Source organism: Vicugna pacos, chromosome 8, assembly GCF_048564905.1.
Source record: "Vicugna pacos chromosome 8, VicPac4, whole genome shotgun sequence".
NCBI lineage: Eukaryota > Metazoa > Chordata > Mammalia > Artiodactyla > Camelidae > Vicugna > Vicugna pacos.
This window is the reverse complement of record NC_132994.1, coordinates 36,210,717-36,233,936: the sequence shown is the minus strand read 5'-3', so window position 1 is coordinate 36,233,936 and position 23,220 is coordinate 36,210,717. Positions and strand designations below refer to the sequence as shown.

The following is a 23,220-nucleotide window of genomic DNA, read 5'->3' as shown; positions in this document are numbered from 1 at the left end:
AAAGTATAAGCACAGTTGCTGGTTTATTTCCTTGTTCGGATTGTTATTTATTTGTTATTAATGAGCACTGAGTTAATTTGTAAATTGGTTTCATCTTTCCTGTGAAAAACAAAGAGAAATGTGGCAGTAAGATTTTGGGACTTTGACGGGTACCCAAAACAAGGAAGACGTTGTGGTTTCCAGAAAGGAAATACAGTACGTATTAAATTATGTTTGTCTAATGATGCATTTTTTTCCTTTTGTTGTGGTATTTTTCAGGACCAGTCCAGCAGCTGTATTAGAAGACATGTGGTGTATATAAAGTTTGTGATCATTGGGGGAAATTTTGGTGAGTGTCACTGCATTTATTTCAGATACCTTGTGATGTCAATGGTGCTCACAAAGGGAAGCCACATGCATCTTTTAAATCTGTGCTGCACTTGGCAAAATGGGTTTTGTAATTAAATGTGACATCCAGTTGGTGTTTTCTGACAGTATGACCTTTTTTCTTGTCATTGCTGATGTTATTAAGCGATATGGGGTTTTCTAAGATTTAATAAGCTTTTAGGAAAGCTTCCAGATGCAGGAAAAAAAAATACCCTGAACTATTTAGCTTATGTCCTAAGCCACCCGTGGAATATGAGACCAAAATAAACTCACAGACCAAAAGAATAAAAACATGTTTTAAAGTCCAAAGCAGAGAGATCCTTCTGGTCTGTATGTGGAAATGAGAGAGAAACAGACAGGCTGCTTGGGGACTGGGACATGAGAGGGCGTGAAGGACCCAGCATGCCTGGGGCCCAGCCCACCAACTAGCCTAACAGCGGCCAGAGAGACCAGGAACATTAAATTCAGCAATCACCCAGAAGACCTTGCTGGCAGTAGTCAAAAGGACAGTCTTTAGGGTCAGGAGACTGGGATTAAAACTCAAGTTCTGCACTTATTGATTGTTCCGTAACCTCTCTGAGCCTGTTTCCTCATCTGTAAAAAGAGGCTTCTAGTGTTCCCTATCTCGTGGGTTTGTTGAGTGGATAAAGTGAGCTAGGTAGTGCTGGGCAGTGTGGCTGCTCAGTAAAGCACTGATTCTTCATAACAGAACAGCCTGGTTTGGAAACTGGACATTTGCCATTGAGGTCAGGCCAGCAAGAGGTGTGAGGATCTTCCACGTGCTTTCCCATTTGCTAGCAGAAGGGACATCACAGCTGGTCACCACGGTCCCTCCTCCAGCATCCCCTCCATAACAATCGTGGAAGCCCGAGATATTTGCTATCCTCTCTAACCCTGCCAACCTGTTCTTAGTCCAGCTTAGCTGATTTAATTCCCTTCCTGCCACTTTTGCAGTCAGGTGCAGTCACGTTCTTGGGGCTTTGTTCCGTTTGGGAGTTAATGTTGTTCTGAACCAAAATGACAAGAAGAAAAAGACGGGTGGGGAGGAGATGGTACCCTTGCCCTGGGCCTCAATTACCATGTTGAGGTTTTCTTTTCCAAACTCTCTTTGGACTTTTTTGTCTTTGCTTATCATGCAGCCTTCATAGAGATCCAGTTATTGGACAGAAATTTTTGAGGTTTGACTTAAGGACTTGGCTTTGAGTGGGGCATTTACCTGTGATCAGGGAGAATCAGCCGTGTCACTGCAGATGGGCTGAGGTGTCTGGAGGTGACAGCCCTCCAGTTTCAGGGTATCAGAGAGATGAACGTGGCCTCGGGGGCTGACTGGCCCCATCTCTCACCAGCCAGTGAAAGTCTCTTCTACAGAATCCATGACAGAGGGGAACCCAAATTCTCTCAGAGATGAGGGACTTGCTGCTGCACAGGGGAGCTTACTCTAATTAAAAGGTGATTTAGGGGCCTAGGGAAATTATAGAGGGTGAGAAAATTGTCCTAGATCTTGATTGTAGTGGTATTCATACACCTGTAGGCTTTTGTAAAAATTTACAGAAATAGACAAAAAAAGGATGAATTTCACTGTAGTTAATTAAACCTTTATTTTTTTTAATGGGGAAAAAATGAGCAATTAGACAAATACCTGGACATTAGCTCAAATTGTTAAAGAGAAAGAAAAAGAGAAGGAAAGAGGGAAGAAAAGCAGTCTGGTCCTTTTATTGAGCTAAATATGTGCTCAGAAGGACAGACACTTGGTCTTCTTCCTTCCTGCCGTTTCGGTGTCTGGACAGTGCCCAGCACAGAGAAGTCCTGGGATAAGTATTTATTGAGTCACCACTGCCCTTAGTCACTTTCTAAGCAGAGACAACTGCACTCACTTTCCCACACACCAGCGCACCAGATATCTGAAGACCCTCTCCTTCCTCATTCATCTTCTCTGGGCTGAACTTACCACCTCCCATTCTTTGACTCATTGTCTGCTAGTGTTATTTTCCTACCCCTCCCCACCCACTGACTCTTACAAAGTCCCCTACAAAAATGGAGCGGTGCTTAAAATGCCGCCCCAAGGTGGTCTGGCCCGGGAGGAGTACAGTGGGTCCTCACTTCTATAGCTGATGTTAACAGACACCAGCCCTCATCTTCCTCCTGAGTGCCTGGTAATGGATCGTGGAGAATTTCTTAATCATAGTCTTCTAAGAATGGAGCTCCTAAAAGTAGGGAGGTTAGCAGTCCAAGAGATCGGGTGGCAGCAGATTCATCCTCTTAAGTGTCTTGACTGAAATGAGGCCAGGCCCTGCCACCCCTAGCTTGAGACAGCAGTCGTGCTGTTTATAAATCTTTGGGGTAGTACTGAACTACAGATCCTGATTCTTCATTATGGGTCAAAGATAGTCAGAAATTCTTTAAGTTAAACTTGTAGGTGCTTGAAAAATCTAATTTCCCCCACCCTGGCCATGCCAGGGGGAGGTATATGAATACATAAATATACAGAGAGCAGTAGTTCTCAACCTGGCTCGATTTTGTCCTCCCAGAGGACATTTAGCAATGTCTGAAGACATTTTTGGTTGTCAGCCAAAAATGACAGGGAGGGTGTGTGCTGCTGGCATCTAGTGGGTGGAGGCTAGGGACACTGCTAAAGACCCTGAAAGGCACAGAACACGACACACACACGTGCACGCAGGATGATCCAGCCCAAGATGTCAATAGTGCTGAAGCTGTAAAACAGATACAGAAATAATTTTTTTATTTTAGTGTCTAAAATACTCATTATTTTGAAAGTTTAAAATTGTAAATATTTTGACATTTAATTAAGTGTAAATATATAACTAGAAAACATAAAGAGGTTTGCTCACAGAATCACAGAGCTGAAAGGGCTCCTATGAGGCTACATTACCCCTGACTCCAAGCAAGAAGTGATCTGTGAATTCAGACAGATGGGTGTCTGAAGGCTTGTACCAAGAACTGTCCACTAAAGCTAAAAGCGAGACTCATACAACTTGATCCCAGCATTCGCACAAAAGAGGTTGTTTCATATTTTAAATTTCAGCCCCGGCTTCTTCAGATGTGTTTGTCTTCAGATGACCTCTGAGATGAAACAATATTTCAATCTGGGCTAGTCCTTCCTTTTGAATCAAGGGTGTGTGATTCTGGTGTGATGAAAATATGCCTAGGGAGGAGAGAGATCTCATTACAGATGATTGAGATTGGGTATTTTGGTGCACAGGGCTGTTTATTTGCATCAGTCTCCTAGTGACACTGCAGTCTGGTTTAACCGTGAGTCGTTGAGAGTTTGTGCAGCCCAGTATGGCTACATTTGCTGAAGCAGAAGATTAAAGCAACATATGTCAAGTTGTGATATAGGACAAGCCACTTGAAAGGGCTTTAATTATAGGGCCTATTTCGGGAGGGTAACTGTGCTTTTGGCGAGGTGTATTTTGGGATCCACTAACCCAGCTTCAAGGCCAGTAATATCTTCCCAGAAAGGGTGTGGTTGTGTGCTTGTGGACATAAATATTTTCTTAGCAAAAGCTTTGGTATTTGGTATATTCTTTTGACTTTACTCCCCTTCATTTTTCTTTTCCTGATAATCTTTTCCTTTGCAAGAATGCTATGAGAATGCGTTCTGGAAAGCTGGAGAAGAGAAGGATGAAAGATCTCATTTAGATGGCCGAGCCCAGAGATTTAGGGACTTTACATTATCAGTCTGCTGTTTCTAAGATGAATAGAATTTAGAGGAATGTACCAAAGCTAATAGTAAGCAGAGTCGAGTGAGACTGTAAAAACACCAGTTGGGGTAAAATATTTTAATGTAAGTATCTGTAGAAAAACTACGCATTTATAGCTACTTGCTTCCAGCACCGCCTCTCCAACCCATGGGTAATTCTCAAGGGCCTCACGACTAATGACATTGAGAGGGTATCTCCTTTCACTTTTGTTCTTCAAGACTTGTGCCTTTTCCCTGCTCTGCCTCCGGCAGACCCCTCACTCTTCTGTTAATTCCTGAGGCCTTTGGCCTTGAAGGAGGGGTCAGACCTTACTGCCCAGTCAGCATTTCCTAGTCCTCATCTAAAACTGAGTGATAGAGGAAAAATTTGATCAGCAAAATAAAATCAGCTTCTCATTTACACAGTGGAGGAGCAGGGTACAGGGAACGAATGACAGAGTTAAAGAGTAAGAATAAGCCAATTTTGTAACTCAAAAAACTAACCAGACGTCAGGGCGGGAGAAGTGCTTTCACTGAAATTCTAAGACATGCAGGCAAGTAAGTGAGAGCAAGAATGTCCCATAACGGGGCATTGATGGCAAAGCCCCAGAGCACAGAATCTCTGCAGAGGTGTCCGTGTTCTCCCAGAGCCAGTCTGGGCTCCCTGATCCGAATCACCCAGAGAGCTTGTTTAAAAGTGCAGGTCCCTGGGCCGCTCTGGACACATGGAAACTGAAGCCCTGTGCTGGGCGTGTCCTCGTGCCCAACTCCAGGTGGCTCCTGCATACTAACCTATGTGAACTGAGCCTCCATCCTCCCCTTGGCCAGAGTATACAGGTTGCATGCAGTAGCCCTGCCCAGCCCCTGAGATTCCCTTCTGTGAGCATCACCGAAAGCTCTAAAGAACAGAGCAGTAGGGCATGTGGAAAGTCCGCCCTGTGCGTGCTGTCCCTGCTCTGGTGTGCTAGGGGCAGAAGCACCATGTTCTGTTCCCTTGTATTCTTGACCCTTAAGTAACTCCCACAATTATGTTATCCCTTGCTCCCTAAGAGAAATGTTCTTCTCTTTCCAGGTTAGTTTTGTTGCTGTTTGAAACTAGGTTCTTTGAAGCCACTTGGAGGCTGCCCTCCTGCTTGTCTGCTCTCATAGCCCATGTACTTAGAATTCACTCTAAAATTCACACCATGGTGTGGTTTTTACCTGTAAATCAGCATTTCCCACTTGCAGAGGGGAAATATTTTCAGAATAAGTAGTGATCATGTATTCTGGTACATGACTGGAGAGCTATGTGATGCACCCCACTTGGGGTCCAGGTGGTGGGACCCACCTGCCAGCCCCGCCATGCACTGGCAGGCTGCCATGCAAATGCGTGTTATGATACCATTTGTAGAGCCAATTTAAGTTCATAAGGAGCTGTGGCACATTTGCTTCTCCCAAACTACTTTTTAGGTGGTGGATATAACCTGCGGCTCAGAGACTTTAGCCTATGTCTCAGGCAGGATATGTTTGGGAGTGTGGGCGTGTTTGTGGTCCTGCTCTCAAAGAGTAAGGCAAGTGGAGAGATAGGGGTGGGGCAGGGATGGTCAATGTCCTACAGTGTCTGGGACAGCCCTGCCCGGTAAAGAATTGTCCCCAGTACAGCATTCGTTGTCCTCACTACTAAGAAGCACTGCTCTGAGGTGGCAGAGCAGCTGATACGCAGCAGAGTCGGGCTCATACCCACTCTATTGGAATCCAGGACCTTTCTGGCCCTCTCCACATTAGAAGCATCACAGAATTGATTCCCACTTCTTTGGGAGTTCTCACTGTAGTAAAATTGAACTCAGAGAGGCTGTTTCGCATTTTATGCTGTTGCTGCTTTGGCACCAGAGCTCAGGCACAGCACACTCCCAGAGGGAAACAGCCTCTGTGAAATCTCAGTGGCCCAGCTGATCTGCACCCTGTACCTGTCCTTCCTCTATCAACGCTGAATGCAGGTGGAGAGAGAGAGCTATCTTTGGAAGAGATCAAAGAGGATGCTCCACCCACAGCCTTTGATCCAGTCTTAACTGGCTTAAAAACCATCCATAGAAGGAATTGGATATCCGTTTCAGAAGTTTTTGATACACTATCTTAGGCTTCATACCTACCTGGTACACTTGTACAGCCTCTTGGAGCTTTGTTTCAAGTTTGGTTTTGATGTCAACCAACAAAGAAGCCAAAACAGCAGCTCCATCAGTTTGAATAAGCACATGTGAAATTTATTAAAGTGGTAAAAATAAAACCATCTTGAATGAAAAGGCATATGGTTAAGCTGAGCTGAATATAAATATTCAGGGAATTATGAAAAGGGGAGGTAGTGGTAGTATCTGATCTTTATTTTTTTCTCTCCTGGCTTTTTATCCCCTTCTTTCACTTCCAGTTTCTTTCTCAGTTTATTTTGAAAATTTTCAAACCTGCTGTTTTGGGAAAATGATAAAACAAATACCTATAGGTCCTTTACTTAGATTTACCAATCGTTCTAAACTTGCTATATTTGCATTCCTTATTCCCTCTTCCAATTATATATATATGATATCTATACATGTAAAATACATTATATATATTTAACATGTAATATATGTTATATATTACGTGTATATAGTATATATTATATAAATGTTTGCTGCATTATTTGAAAGTTCCAAACATGTTGACACTTTACCTCTAAATATTTCATCATGTATCTCCTAAGTATAAAGATATTCTTCTACATAACCACAATGCTCTTATCTAGTAAGAAACTTAACAGTAATTCCATAATATTTTCTGGTTTCCAGTCCATATTCAAACTTACCTAGTTGTCCCAGGCTGGTTGTCGTATAGAATGTCCTGCTCTCTGGGCCTGTCTGTTTCCTCACCATGTTAACTTGCCCCTTGCTTCCTGAAAATTGTTAGATCTACAGCTTTGTTATTAGATGTGGGTTAAGCCTCCTTGGGCAAGAATGCTTCATAAGTGGGATTGCGTGCTTGATATTACATCACATCAGCAGACGGATGATGTCAACTTCTCCCACCACCCACAGTGCTGAGTTTGATCTCCTGGATAAGGTGATAACCAGACCTCACCAATGTCCAGATACATTTGCATCAGTAAGGCATCTGCGAGCTGGTGCCTGGGTCCTTTGTCAACATCCTGTCCCCCACCTCCGTTTCATCCACTGCTCTAAGAATTTATGGATAATCCTCGCCCAGGTCAGTTATTACACTGGGATAGAGTCTGATATTTTTTTACCCTTTGCTTTCACTTCCTCAGTTCTTTATAGTGAATGACCTAGGTCTTTACATTTTCACAATGATGATTTTAAAGCCACTTCTTAGTAGTCAGATTTTGCTGTGACAGTACATAATGCTAAACATTTTTCTTTCTTGCTTTTGGAATAAGAAGGAGTAACTTGAGCATAATTTACTACATGCCAGGTACCATACAGACTTCTTACCTGAAGAACTTCTTTCACTTTCTTCCCTCATGACAGCTCAGACTAGCAAGCGAAGTGACTTGCTCAAGGTCACCCAGCTCCGGCGGTGGAGCCAAGATCAATCCAGATCTGTCAGGCTTCAGGCCAGGACTCATTCATGTTTCCTCTGATCCCCAACTCTGGCTGTGTCTCCTCTCCTACAATTCTTGCCTTAGATGAGTTCCTATCTGACTTTGGGGTCCATAAACAAAGAAAGTCTGCAAGGACGGGTGTACAGCTAGAGAAACACAAGCTGCCCGCACCTAAAATGGGCAGGTGCTACTGGGTCTCTGGCAGATATGGGCCCAGCTCTACTTGAGAGCTCTGTGTGTTGACCATTCCAACTTTTTAATGTTGGCAGCTAGTTTATACATCCTGATACTTTTCAGCTAAGTCGCCAATTTTTAGCACCAGCATTGCAGCTGGCCGAGGATGCCTTGAATCAGTCATGGCTTTGTTTAGAAATGGAATTCATTGTTTGTTTGTTTTTAACATCCTCTCTTAAACAGAAATTAATATTCTTGAGATGTGATACTGTTTTGATTTGGGGGGCAGGTGTTTGATTTTTGAAGGGGGAAAGTGGGGTTTCATGGAAGTGTTCTTTAACTGATACATTATTATAAAACCTGGAATTTAATTAGTATTTCGACAGCACAAGAGTAGATGCTTCATCTACAGGTTCGAAGAAAAGCAAATACATTTCCCTCTGAATATCTGTAGGAATTTTCCTTTTCAAATTGTTCTCTGAGTCCTTACCGGGGCGATGAAGTCTGTCAGTTTCACCCATCTTGCACTCAGTGTTCTCTGTGTATATTTAACTGTGTTAACAAGTCTCAGAACTTGTGAGCTTGTTCCCAGGAGAAGAACTGAAGCAGGAATGACAGATAAATAGCAGCACTTCTCAGGATGGGCCTCAGTTGTCAAAGTTCTGGCTGAGGATAAAGACTACTAGGTCAATGCTAATTGTTTTTAACAGAATTATTCTTGAGTTTGGAGTGGTGCGGAATGATTGCAGGTAAAAAGACCTTCTCTGGTCTCACTTTGTCATGCAGGAATTTAGCTCTGCCCTCCTGCTTTACAGATTAACGACCTGAGGCACAGAGAGGCTGAGTTGTGCCCAGATCAAGAGACTTAATTAGCCTGGGTCTCTTGTGGTTGCACCTCACGTTTCCCAAAGCTAAAGCTTTCAGTCAACAAGTAGTAACCATAATGCTTCACCTTGGCATGTCATCTCTGTGTCCGCAGTGTTTATTTCCATCCAAACCCTCCATGACCCAAGGTCCTACCCAGTAATATTTAGCAAGTGAAGAAATGAAGGTCCAAATCAGTGCTCTTGAATAGAAATAGAAGGCAAGAAGGGAGTATAAATATTATTTTCTTGTAACCATGGTAACACAAAAAGAAACAGGTGGAATTAATTTTGGTAATATACTTTAATCTAATATACATCCAAAACATATTATCATATAGCCATGCAGTGACTAGTAAAAATTATTGGAAATTTGTACCAAATTTTTGAAATCTCAGTGTGTACTTGATACTGAACAGCACATCTCAGTTTAGATAAGCCACATTCGGGAACCCTGTGTGGCTGGCGGCTCCCAGTGCTGGGTAGTCCATGGCTGAATGCAGCTAAATTCTTTAACTGAAGTCTCTTGAGAAAAACTCAATCTGCTTTCTTGTCCTCCCCCCAATCTGAGGCCACATATTTTGGTCCTCTTTGTGCTGCTTTTCCCCCAGCTAACTCTAATTACAGGGAAATGATTGGTTTGGCCATAACCACTAGCTCAGCAGTTTCCTACCAGTCCTGGCAGCTGGCAAGACCAACACACTCTGCCTTGAAAATGATAGTGTGAAGCGTCCTTCCAAATTTCTCCACAGCACTTTCCATGATTTCCTTCCTCTCAGAAAAACTCAGTGGCATTCTGCAAAACCAGAGTGATTTTTAAAATTCATCCTTTCTTAAAGACCCCTTCTATTTAATGGATTCTTCAAATATGTGCTAGCTAGTAGTCTTCCCAGGACCTCGGCAGAACAAGTAGCCATTACAGTTTTTATACCCAATATACCTCTATTTTAATTCATGATGGTTCTTTTTTAAATTAGTCAAATATAATCCCCAATATATCAGTCCCATTTTCAGCATTATTTATGAAACTGAGAGCATTATTCACAATGAAACATTAGTAAAGGTCAATACATTTCCACTAAATGTCAAGACTCCGGCCATTGACCCCATTACTTGAAGTATTAGACTGTAATACAATCTCAGGGAAAAAATGACAGATGTGTGGTGACAGGCTCCTGTTTGTTATGATGGACTTCACCCAAATAGAAACCTTGATTCGTAAGAATTGAAATCTGAGTAGGGAAAAGGTTGTTCCATATTCTCAGTCAGAGACCAGACCTCCTACCACCTTCCTATGGTAATGCTACTTAGACCCCTAAATCACAGTCCTCTTACTCATTCTGATTTAAAGGCATCTTTATTTCTTTGGTGGCTATCTCATGTTCATTTCAGAATGTCATTTAGTGGCCGTATTTCTGTTAAATAACCAGAAATTATAGTTGACTCCAGCCAAGTGGCCGAGTACCTTCCAAGTATGGTGCGGAAAGGAAATGTTTTGGTTTCGTGTTCAACATTAATAGTTGACTGAAAGTGATGGATGGGGCTGGGTATGAGGAGAAGAAAGGAAATCTAGAATACAGTGGCAGACCATCATCTACTGTGGGGATTCTTGACCTGAAGTTTTTATCTGAATCACCCTAGGAGATGTTAAAAATCCTGGCACCCAGGCCACATTGTCAGAAGCTCTGAGAAGAGGACCCAGGCAAGTGTGTAAGAATCACCTACTCTCACTCAATTATGTGAAAACGTAGAGAGAACTTTACTATATGTAAATTATACTTTAATAAACTTAGTATCCTAAAATATATTTATATGCATGCATTCAAGTTTTTTACACCCACCATGGAGAACATTTTGACTGTCAAATGTTCTGGAGTCTGAAGATAAAGTTCACAGTTGAAACAATGATTCATTCATTCAGTAAACATGTAAAGAGCAGTGCTAGGCATTGTTCCTGCCCTTGAAAACAAAGGTACATTGAGACCCAATAGGTGCCCCTGGGGGTTTTGTTTTATGGGTGAGACTGATATCCAACAGTTACTATGCAGCGTGAAAAGTGTAATGAGTGTGTTCACAGAGCAAGTGGGGAGGAGACCCCCAGCAAACACATATACACACGTGCACGTGCACACAAACACACACCTGCACCCGCACACATTTCCAGCCTTAACCCACTGCCTTCTTAAAGGCGGAAGAGGGTAGGCCGTGTTGGGAAGATTTCATAGAGAGGCCATAGAGCATGGTCCTGAGGCATGAGTAAGCAAGGAAGTCAAAATATTCTGTCTGTATTTCAAAGGAGTGGCTCTCAAAATTTAATTCTAAAGTAAAACGAGGTCTTTATGGCATCATTTGCTTTTTAAGGTGATTACAACAGCCTGTGATATGGTTCAGTCTGTTTATCCTGTTCTGTCTAGTCCCAGCCCAAATCACAATGCCTGACACACAGCGGTATGCAGAACAGTAAGTGTGCTGAGTGGAACTGACACTTTCAGTAGTTTTGCCTTTCCCCTGACAGACTGTCAAGACACAGTTGTATTCTAGGGAGGATAATAATACCACATGTAATTTTCAGAATAGCACCCAAGTTACCTCTGTAAATATTGCTTCCAAGATACTAAAACTTTGCCCTAGAGGAAGAGCACGTTTAAGAATATATGAGTGGTTCCTGCATGGTATGATTTGATTTTTATATTTTAGAAACATTAACTCTTCTTTTCTAACCCAATTTTTACTCTTTCTCATTCTTAAATATATCTGAGGTTTTAGAAGAGCAACTAGGCCAAAAGATCAAATGATCATGGCATTCCTTACTAAGTCTGTCATTTGTGTAGACACAGGAAACAGCATTGTGTTTTCCTGGATATTGAAAGCTCTTTCAGGATTCGGGGGACAGAGAATATTTGAAAGTAGCTGTTGACACTGCATTGAAAAGAATATAGCCAGTGCTGGGGTGCCCACTCACCCAAGGCAGCTACTCTCCCTACATGTTTTTGCAGCTTATATGCCAGTTACCATCACTGATTACTTTGATGCTGCAGAGCATAACAGGGAAATTTGCGACTTGACCCTTTGCCTGTGGTGTAACATGGAAGGACAAGATCGGCTCACACACGGCTTTGTTTGGAAGGCTGAATGGTATTTCTCAAGGAGCCCTGTGTATTGGAAATCTTGGCTGTTAGTTTGCCTGCTTCTGAAGCCTGAAAGCAATGTGGATTCCAGGCCCTGTTCCATTAAATAACCATTCTGGTTGGAAGGAAAGTAGATGATGTCATGGGAGCTGGGCCCGGGGTTTTAAATGATAGGATGGACAGGGCACTGGCTTTGGTGCCAGCCATGTGATTAAATTGGAGCTCCACTGCTGACCAGCTGTGAGTCTTGAGCGAATCACTGTACTTCTGTGCCCTTCATCGTTCTCATTTCCAAAAGAGTGATTGAGGGTTAAAGGAGATAGAACGCGTGGCGCTAACACAATGCCTGGCACTAATGCTCACTTAACTCCATGTCAGGTCTCTATATTTTGTATGTGGGAACATGTGTACCAGTCTTGTCAGTGTCTTGTTTAAAACCTTTTCAAGGCTCCCCTTACCCCCTGAGAAAGGCTTAAGCATTTTAATCTGGCATTCAAGGCATTTTATGACCTATCTGGCCCACGCTTCTACCACATCCAACTCCTACACATGTTCTTCCCAGAACAAAACCAAATCATCTCTGTGCCCTCGGGGGCCTCAGGCACTCACTCTCATCCTCTCTGGACGCCTTCCTCCCATCTCTGAGGTCTCAATCCAATCTGCTGCAAGTCTCACTTCTTCCTTGACCCTCAGGCTGGAAAATACATCTCTTTGTCCAACATCATCTTTCCCATCACGGGTGCTCAGAGAGGCCCCTCTCCTTTTTTGCAAGGACGCCTGCAGACAGCCACCATCTCACTGTGTCCTCACTTGGCCTTTTCTCTGTGCACATGCATCCCTCGTATCTCCCTCTTATAAAGACACCAGTTCTATTGGACTAGGGCCCCACCTTTATGCACTTGTTTAACCTTAATTACCTCTGTAAAAGCTCTGTCTCCAAATACAGTCATATTGAGAGTTAAGACTTCAACATATGAATTTTGGAGGGACAGTATTCAGTGACACATGGATATAAAAAATCTGGCCAGATCCTCTGAGGGAGTGTGTGTGCGTGCATGTGTGTATATGCATATGATGCACATGTGCACACATGCCAGTGTGCACGTCCCCTGTGGCACTAGCTTTCTTCTCCTTCCCTGCCCTCATGCAGAACACCACAGAGCAGCAGACGCCGTGTTGCTCCCCTCGGTTACCTGGCTTGGCTTCCCACGTGATCCCACCCCTCAAAGACCAGCTTCCGCCCCCACTGAGGGCTCCCAGAGACACACACTGTCTCACCCAGCAGTTCCATCACAGCCCCCTCCTTGCTTCCAGCTGCCAGCGAAGGGGAACAAGGGAGAATGAGCCGCAGCAGGGAAGGGAAGGAATTAGGGATCTGAAACAGAAGGGTGACTTTTTTGTTTTAAAAGAAAGAAATGAGACCTTTCCTTTTACTTCTCTGTTAAACATTGTCCATGGAGTTTTTTTTTCCCCCTCCGCATTTCTTCAGGGCTCCAATTTTGAAAGCCACTAAGGAACCCCTTAGCTCTCAAAGTTTAGACAGTTGATAAGTGATGTGGGAGAATGCAGTCTAATTGGGCCCTTCGTTAACCCACCCCTGACTTACAGAGGGAGGCTGTTTGGTTACAAATAGTTGTTATTCTGCTAAATCAGAGGCTCCTCGTGCTCCCATCTGCCTGCAAATTAGCTGGAGGCACAAACTTCGCATTATGCAAAGTATTTATTCTCGCAATTAATATGCTGGAAAGTGTGGTTTCGCACTTTTCTGCCAGTACAAAGGTTCTCACCCAGTAGTGAACTGAGTCACCTGGGGAGCGTTTACAAAGTACCAAGGCCTGTCCTTCCTCCTTCCCATCCCCACCCCACCCCGTGAGAGTGTGAGAGAGAGGCCCTGGGCCTCCCTAACCCTGCACTGTTAACCCCAGTGTCATCACTTCTTATTTCTTCCTCAGAAGGTCCCTACTAAATTTTTCAAATATAGAATTCCCTTTTTTTGACAAAATCTTGTGACCAGTGTATTTTTTTTTTACCATTTTATTATTTTATGATGGAAACCTTCAAATTTATAGGAAGTAAAAACAGTGCCGCATAACAGACCCCCATAATCACCCAGCTCCAACAGGTAGCCACATTCTGCTATTCTTGTTTCATCACAGATAAGAGAAAGAGCAAAGTCTGTGAACTAGAAGTCAGTTACCCATCCTGACAAGTATTTGCAACCCACCTTTTTGCATTTAATCCTCACAGCACACCCAGATATTGTTACCCACATTTTATAACATTGAAGCTCTAAGAAATCACACAGCTGCCCAATCTCTCAGCTAGTAAGTGTTCAAATAGGGATTCGCTCCCAGAGGTGTCTGAGACGTAGACTTTGCCCCCTAAGCTGCACCTTAGAAGAATTAGGACCATAATAAAATGTATAGATCAAGGTTTTACAGGATGAATAGATGGATGGCTATACAAAAAGCGAATACAGTGCCATGTGAATGTCAGAAGCTAGGTGTTAAGTATGTGGATGTTCAGTGTTAAATTATTAAAACATTGTGTTTGAAGTTTTTCACAATAAAATGTTAGGGGAGAAATTCCAACAGAAGCAAACTTTGTCTTAACCCACCAAGCAGTGGACAAAACACACAAGCTATTTTCAGATACATATCCTACGATACGATGTCTGTTCCAGAGAGACTTGGTTGCATTTTAAGCTTAAAAATAGCAAACCAGGGATAGAAATTACCTGGAGATGTACCTAATCAACACTCCCTGGTGAGGTCTTAGAGAACTGGGAAAACTAGATGCAAAAGCAAAGACTGCTGGGCTGGCCCCTCACCTGTGAACCCTCAGCTCAAGAACCTCCTCACTGTTGCTGCTCATGAAAGGCCAGAGCCAGACATGCTGATGGACAATTCTCTTTTCCAGTTCTGGCCATTTAGGTGGGATTCCATTGTCTACCCAAAAGAACAGTTTGCAAACATACGTCCTGCATGCTGAAGCTGTTCCTCTGTGCAGAAGGACATTATCAGTTTTTTTACACTGTGTCAAAAACACAGCCCCCCACACCACTCCACTGTGTGACACAGGCCCCGCTGTGATGGCGAGCTGGCCTGGCCAGGAACTGCTGAGCCATCTCTGCTCTGTTGGGAGCAATGGTTGGAGGCAAAGATACTCTGTTCAAGGGATTCTTGAAGGCATTTCGTTGCTGAAGGTGCAAGGAGACCCTGGGTGTGCAGGGAGCCCTCTCTCTCACTGACATTACCCGACCTGTTCAGGGCCTGAAGCTAAGTGCTCCTGGCCCAGGGAAAGCTCAGCACTTCTAGTTTTAGCCTGCTCTTGGGGAGGGAGCTGCTGGGGGATACAGAAGCCACCTCTCCAGAATCTTCCAGGCCCCTCACTTACTGCAAAACTAGGGTCACACCAGGAAACTGGGACGTTTCCACTAACAACCTTTCCCATTGATTTACAAAATTCCAACTGAATCTTGGGGCCATGTGTCTCACACTTGTTCATACCTATAATTGTATAATCAATTCTCCTTTCACTCTATCTTGAGCAGAATTTAAAGCCCTCAAGAGGTACCTGTCTCCTGAGTTAAGTCCTCCATCAGCTTCCTTCATCCTGAAGGGCCCAGGCAGTAGAGTCTACAGGAAAAGCAGGCTTATCATTAAACCTGGGTGTGAATCCCAGTTTCCACCATTACTGGCTGCGAGACTTTGGGAAAGTTGCTTAACATCTTTGAGCTCAGCTCATGGGATCATTGTAAGGTTTGAACTCAGGTATGAGTACGCGAAGTCACCTAGTATGGTCTTGGGCCCACAGCAAGTGCCACTAAGCACTGGTTTCCCTTCTCTCTCTCTCTCTCTCTCTCTCTCTCTCTCTCTCTCTCTCTCTCTCTCTCGTGTGTGTGTGTGTGTGTGTGTGTGTGTGTGTGTGTACACAGTGGGTGTGAGATGAGGGCTCACATCCTTGCCACTCGCTGGTGGTACGAACACAACTTGTCTCTTTGCATCAGTGCCTTCGAAATCTAAAACTGGACTGCCTGTTCTCCAAAATGCTGGACTGTTTTTTAAGTATACTGTCTAGTTGTCCCTAGGGTGCTCCCTCAGACCATGGGGCACAAGAAGGTTCAGGGCATGCAGCCCAGAAAGGGTGAGGGCTAGGGGTAAACTGAAGGCTGCGGGATTGCTTAATCAGTTAGAGAGGACAGGGGAGAAATGATCAAAATGAGTCTGGAATCAAAATGGCATTTCTGTGCTGGGGGAAGGTATAGCTCTGGGGTAGTGTACGCTTAGCATGCACGAGGTCCTGGATTCAGTCTCCAGTACCTCTGTTAAAATAAATAAACCTAATCCACCCCCTCACCACCACCAAAAAAAAAAAAGATTGGCATTTCTAAAAACTAAGATTACCACCTGGGAGTTTTGCCAAGGGCGGGCCCCCAAGGCAGGCTTAGATACACCACATTGAGGAGGTGGGAGCCTGCACTTCTGGTCACTTCCCCACAGGAAACCTAATTGCAGCCTGATGACTCCCGCCCTGGGGAGGCTCCTGGATGCTAGGGATGGGTAGACCAGTGCAGCATTCCTGCCCACACCCGCTACTGCCGCCTTCATCCTGAGAATGACTTCCGTTATTATTTCATGTGGTCTGCAACTGGGAGAGAGTGTTTGCTCAGTTTTGCATAACAAACATTAAATCTGTTGTTCAATTTGCAGTTTAGCCCTGCTTGTAGACCTTCTGTCCTTGTTGGTTCCTGCCTGCTGCAGCCATCCAGGCACTGGGGACACATTTCCTTTCTTCTCCACAGCTGTGAGGGGCCCAGGAGTTGGGCTTCCTTAAATGCAAGCAGATGGAAGCAAGCGGGAGTGTGGAGGCAATTAGAGGATTTCTTCCTCCAAGCAGTGCGGGCTTGCTCTCTTTGGTGTGGCTGTTCTTGCTCATTTTTATTTTCCATTTGGGTTTTGTAAGGCTGCCGGCTCTTCCCCTCACACTGTGTATTTTGCTGCTGGTTGCAGGCGTGTGCAAGACAGGGTGATCTGGTTGCTTATCAAACTTATTATCCGCACCAAGGTATGGATAACACATATCATGATGGTGGTGATGCCACTTCATATTTGTAAAATATTCTGCAGTTTAACGAGTGCTTTCACGTCCATCAGCATTTCATTTGGTCTGGGCAGAGGCTCAAAAAATGACGGCTGTGCTCACTCTGCAAGAATCAGAGTTTTTCCTTGTCTTTACACCATCTCTGTCGTCAGACCACAAAGGGGAGAGTAGTGGAATAAAAACTGTAGTCTTCTGCATGGGTCCTTTTCTCTTTCTAGTTTCAGTCAATCAGTTTAATATTTTTCCAACACTTTGTGAGCTCACTGCTGGATTCTCTGGTGACATTTATAATTGTAGCAGACAGCCCTTGCCATCAGGGAGTTCCTGATCTAGTTGGGAAAACGAGCCCCACAGCTGTGAGTTTATGTAACAGTGCCCAGCACACAGAGAGCACTGGATAACTAGGTGTTGGATGCATGGGTGAATAAATGAATGGATAACGTAACCCACCAAAGTCCAGAAAAGCAAGAAGAGCTAAGGAGGAACTGCAGAGTGAACGGTCCTCGAGGGGAGCTGGCACTGAGGGTGCCCAGCCCAGGGATACCTGGGTGCCTGGTGCAAGGGGACATGGATCATCTGCATTCGTGAATTGCCATCCCTCAGTGCAGTTAAATGAAAGCTGAAGGTATTAGAGGAAACCATGTAGATAGAGGCTGCAAGAGTGAGCAAGGAAAATGTCATTCTCTGCTCAGGATGCGGGAAGGGAGAGGGAAAGAGGGAAGGAGGCCAGAAACGGACAGACTGGAAGAGAGAGGTTACTCATAGAGTTGTCAGGAGAAGTGCCACTGAAGTCACTCCACCGTAAAAGTCTGTCTCCTGGATTTAAGAACCTACTCTATTGCAGCCCTGTTCAGGAGCTGGGAGGAGGCCATGGGGAGAATCAGAGAGATACTGGACTTGGCCTTATCCCTTAGAGACCCTGCCGTGCACAGGAAATAGTGAAATCATGTGGATGCCCTGCCCCCAAATGATCAAGTGCTGGGGACTAGCCAAGAAATTGAGAGATGTGGAGACCAGTGTAGACGTGGAGGGGGCTCCTTGGGGGGGGTAAGACTGGTTAGGGCCTGGCACATGGAGGAGATGTGGGCACTGCGTGGGCAGTTGTGTAGAGATGTGTCCCACCGTGGGTGGAGATGGTATCGGGCCAGTGGGGGTGATGGGAGAGGTGCAAGGGCCCTGGCATGGAAGGCTTGGAAGCCAGGCCAGAGAAAGTTGCTGAGCAAGGAAGTGACATCGTGAAGGCAGTAAGTGGAATTTTTGTTCATGCTCAGAATTCTCGTTAATGTCCTGCTGCCCCAGATGCTACGCCGGGTTCTGACTGTCCCCTGCTGTTGGTGTGAGAGTAAGCTACGGCAAGGAAATCCCTCCTTAGGATGGGCACCAAACCTTTTCAGTGTCTCCTGATAGACTCCAGGCCAGACCCTACCTCTCCAGTTGTAGAACCAGAGTAAAGAAGAATATTCTCTAGCAAGACTGTCAGTAGGACACTGTTCTGGGTAGTTGTTTTGGCTGCCATGAAACTGTACTTAGTTTGTGAGTGTTTTAGACCTTTATGAACTCTAGGTATTCTCATTATGATGAGTTTTTTAAAATAGTACCCAATAATACACAGCCTCTGTGTAGAGTGCTTAGGAAGTATAGAAATCACAAAGGACAAAAGTCACCTTGCATTCCATCACAAGGAGATAGTCATACACGTTGTCAGTATTTTGTTCAATATCCTTTCCCAATACAAATTTGGAACTTATTAAAAATGATTTCAAGTTGCCCTTAATGTTTTATATCTTATTTTTCAAATAGCCATGAATATGTTTCTATGTCCATAAATTTATTTTACAATATGATTTTAGTGCTGTATCCTATTCCATTGTAGGGATGTACCATAATTTAATCAATCAAATTGGAAACCTATTTTTGCTCATTTTGGTTATTCCCAGTATATTAGGATTTTACATATGTTTAAAAGACAACATAACATCGTGTTTTCAGATAACCTTGTTTTCACTGAGTGAATTGCTCAAATCCAGATGAATATAGAAAGTTCTTTATGAAGTTTTATCTTTTGTTTAGTGTCACTTCATCAAAAATAATTAGTCAACCCCTGAGTAGAAAAGACTTGTACGTGCCACAGCATGCTTTTCTAAGACTGTTAAGAACAGGAGCATAGCAAGCCCCATGCTGATAGACCCAAATATAGAGTAAGAGTTTAGGGGTCTCAGTTGGATCAGATAGTTCTTAAAATTTAAATGTGATCCTGTGCTTAGTCTTAGCAAAATTTCAACAACAAAAATTTTAAGTAACCCTCAATGTTATCTTCATATGGATGAAGAACCAAGCATTAAAGAATTTAAGCCCCCCTCTCTATCTATCTCTTGACCAATGTCTCCCTTTAAGACACCTGTCTCCTTCCCGATGTGGGACACCGTTTGGAGGGCTAGTTCCTGCTGACTTTATTTTAAGCTGCGTAGAAGAGAAGGTGCCAACTGTATTTTTCCCTTGAGGCAGAGTTTGATTTGCAGAGGCCTGGAACTTCCTGCTTGTGTTTCTTTTCCAGTAACACGTGGGGTTCACCACAGTTCAAGGTAACCCCACCTGTAATGCCTCATTTTTTTTTCAAGTGGGATTTTTCTGTGGGAACTACAGAATAGCACGGAATCCTGTAAGTCTTTCATGAAATCACACTCCTTACCTCTTAGAGTTTTGCAATATAATTAGGTTACTTGTTTTTCTTAACTATTTTTTATCATCCTTTGCTTAATCTGAGTGAGGTGTGTGCTGAAGAGCAGGAGATGAAGGTCAAGAAAAATAAGCAGTGTTCTATTTTTGAAAACATTACTTTTTTCTCACTGTTGCGGGTGCATAGGAAGAGCGTTTTTCTTGTTGGACTAATACTTGGCCATTTGCTAAAGTCTTTTATCAAGCCTAATAATTTATGTGTATTTCTCTTAGATTTTCTATGTAACCAGTTACATCCATATATAATTTTAAGTTTTAGTTTTTCCTTTTCAACCTTCTATCTTTTATTTATTTATTTTTTCTTATCTTACTACTCTGGCTAGGACCTGCAGTACAGTGTTAAAAAGAAGTAGGGCAAGCACACGCCCTTAGTTTATTTCTGATTTTAAAGGGAAGGCTGCTACTATTTCACCATTGAGTATGACACTTACTGTTGGGATTTGGTTAATCTTATTAGGTTAAGAAAGTTCCCTTCTGATCCTAGTTTGCTAAGAGTTTCCATTTTTTTAAAATCACAAGTAAGTGTTGGATTTTATTCAATACTTTTTCTGTGTCTATTGATAAGATCATAGGGGTTTTCTCTTTTAATCTGATAATAGGGAAATTACTGTCAGCAATTTTCTAAAGTTAAACCGGCCTTGCATTGTTGGTAAAAATCCAAGTTAGCCATGGTATATTGTATGCACTGTTGGGTTCAGTTTGCTAAATTTTTTTTTAGGATTTATATATTTGTATCTGTATCTGAGATTGGCCTATGGTTTTCCTTTTTTTCTACTGTCCTTGTCTGATTTCAATACTAAGATTATACTAATGCTTTTCTGTTTCCAACTTTGAAACTTGCCTCTTTTTTTCTCTAAAACCATCTGAACCTAGTGTTTATTGATTTTGTTTTCTTTGGCAGAGAGACGAGTAGATTTTTAACTGGTGAGTCAAAGAATTTCTATAAAATTCATTTCACTGGAATTTTCAAACATAATGACATACAACTGTTCATAGCATGCTCTTATTTTTAATCTCTGCTGAATCTGTAGTTATAGTCTTTCTTTCATTCCTAATACTGTTATGCGTACCCTTTCTGTGTTTTTCTTGACCAGTTTTGGTGATTTGTCTATTTTATTAATCTTCCAAAATAAACAGCATTTCCTTTGTTAATCCTCTCTGTGTATCTTTGTTTTCTTATTTTATTAATTCCTATCCTATATTATTCCCTTCATCCACTTTCCTTGAATTTACTCTTGTTCATTTTCTTACCTCTTGAGTTGGATACTGCTTAACCGTCAATGTTTTTTCCTTTCTAGGACTAGATTTAAGTATTTTCCTCGAAGTACAACTTTAGCGGAATCTGACAAGTTTTGTTTTTATTAAAGTATAGTCGATTTATAATGTTGTGTTAGTTTCTGGTGTACAGCAAAGTAAGAATCTGACAACTTTTAATATGGAATATTTTCATCATTACTCAGTTCTAAGAATGTTTTAATTACTATAATTGTTTCTTCTTTGATTTTTGAGTTATTAGCAGTGTCACTTTAAACCCCCAAACAAATAAGTATTTTTCCATAATCATTTTGTTTTGGCATCTAACTTAAAAAAATCTATTGTCAAAGAATGTTGTTTGTATGATACTAGTTCCACAAAATTTATTGAAATTTGGTTCATGGCCTAGTGTGTGATCAATTTTTAAAACATTCCGTGAAGTGTTTTTTTTTTTTAATGTGTATTAACTGATGGGAACAGGGGAGATTGAGTTCTAAATGTTCCCATTAGATTATGCCTTTTAATTGTGTTCAAATTTTTATATACTTATTAATCCATCAATCACTAAAAGATGTGTTGTTAAAATCTCTCACTGTGTTTATCTCTTCATCCTTATAATTCTGATGATTTGCTTTGTACACAATTATATCCATTTCCCAGGAAGAGTATTGAAGAAACTTTTCACTGGCATTGTCCTCTTTCTCTCAGAAAGTGGATTCCTTCCTTAAGCTTCTAAGTAACAATGAATCCAGTTTCTCAGAAGCCTTGGCCTCCAGGCATTCATCTTCAGATTACTTTCTAAGCTTCAATACTATGGACTGTTAGGGGAGAGAGCTACTATGCTCAAAGGAGACTTAAAGCTCATCTAGTCCAACCAGTATCTGTTTACATAAATTCTTCTAAAACATCTCTTGTGTCAAAATACTCTCTACCACTTTTGGGAAGTTCTCATTATTAAAATGAGTCATAAGAAAATATTCCTTCTGATAACCACCCATCAGTTTTTAAAAGACTGCTTAGAATGTCATATTCTCTAAGCAAAACAATTTTCAGATTTTGCATTAGTTTTTCCCGACATAATTCCAGGTCCTTTCAATATCCTAATCACTGTTTTATAAACAAGTTCTAGATTTTATATAGTCATGGCTTAAGAGATTTTCAAATTATACACACACACATACACACTTACAGATGGATATGTATGTGTTTATATTTGTATGTGTATGTTTTTAAGGAATATTTCATTGGATAATTGTTAAGGAAGCCCCTTGGGAAAATATCTTATATTGAGGCTAAAACCCACTGACCTCAGCGTGTAATGATTTCTCTTTCTCAAGGGAAGCAGTTGAGAATGAGAGACCATGACTCTTGCTTACTGTTCTTAAGCGTGTGCACCAAGGCCCATGTGGTCCTTTTCTGAAGATCAAGGAGACGCAAGGAAGGAGAATAGTGCAGAGCAACAAATTTCTTGTTTAAAACAAATTCAAACTTTGTTTAGAACTTCTGCCAGCTTGCTTTCTATGTTTCTAAAAGAGAATAAGGAGAAACTTGCCCTTTATTTGCTGACATAAAGTAAGTGTTATGTTTGGAAATTCCAGAGTCCGCAGTTTCTACACCAAGGGAAGGTAGGAAGAGGTGTCAGAAGATCCCCTCCCCTGTGGTAACACACCCTATCGTGCTTGCAGCCAGTTGGCTGTAAATCATGGGCAGTCCACCCCCTTGCCCTCTTGAGCCTCTCCAACCATCAAGAAAGCCAACTCCAATTTGGGGCCCAGAACTGTTCAGACAGTTGAAGAGTCCCACCTCCAGACAGAGAGTGCAAATATTATCTTAACATTGCTTAGCGTTGTGTTTAATAAGGAATAGAGAGACAATATTCCCTTTTAACTGGTCTCTGTCTCAATGCCTAATATTTTATTATCGTTGCAATGGAAAGACTCCAGCTTCAGACTTGCTAAGAATGAGTAAGGGCAGCCCCTGTTTTGGCAGCTAAGGGAGGACCCCCATGCTAACCAGCAAAAGTTCTCTCCTTGCGTAAGTCAAACTAGGTTTGTTAAGCAACTTTATCCAACATGTTTTATCAAAAGCACCCACATTTCTAAGTATTCCTGGAGCCCCAACTTAAGTGAGACCAGACATATTTCAATATTTCAGTAAATACCTCATTAGGTCCCACTGGCTTTTAAGCTACCGTGTCAAACAGTTGACTCAAATTGAGATTACTTTCAGCTAACACCCCCCACCGAATCTTTTTCACATGTGCTGCTGCTAAACCACGTCCCCCATTCTGCACTTAGGCAACCTTTTTTTCATTCAGGCCCCCACATT

At 42.4% G+C, this 23,220-nt stretch overlaps 1 protein-coding gene across 5 annotated transcripts in view; it reads left to right on the top strand.

The window, feature by feature from the left end:
* Positions 1-23,220, top strand: part of FYN (FYN proto-oncogene, Src family tyrosine kinase) — a 199,480-nt gene that overhangs the window by 90,003 nt on the left and 86,257 nt on the right. For 4 of the 5 annotated variants that reach the window (XM_072965751.1, XM_072965752.1, XM_072965748.1 and 1 more), the window contains one exon: positions 259-328. The exons of the other annotated variant lie outside the window; for it this stretch is intronic. The gene's annotated coding sequence lies outside the window, so the exon portion shown is untranslated. The remainder of the gene's footprint in view (positions 1-258; positions 329-23,220) is intronic. 5 annotated transcript variants of the gene reach the window in all.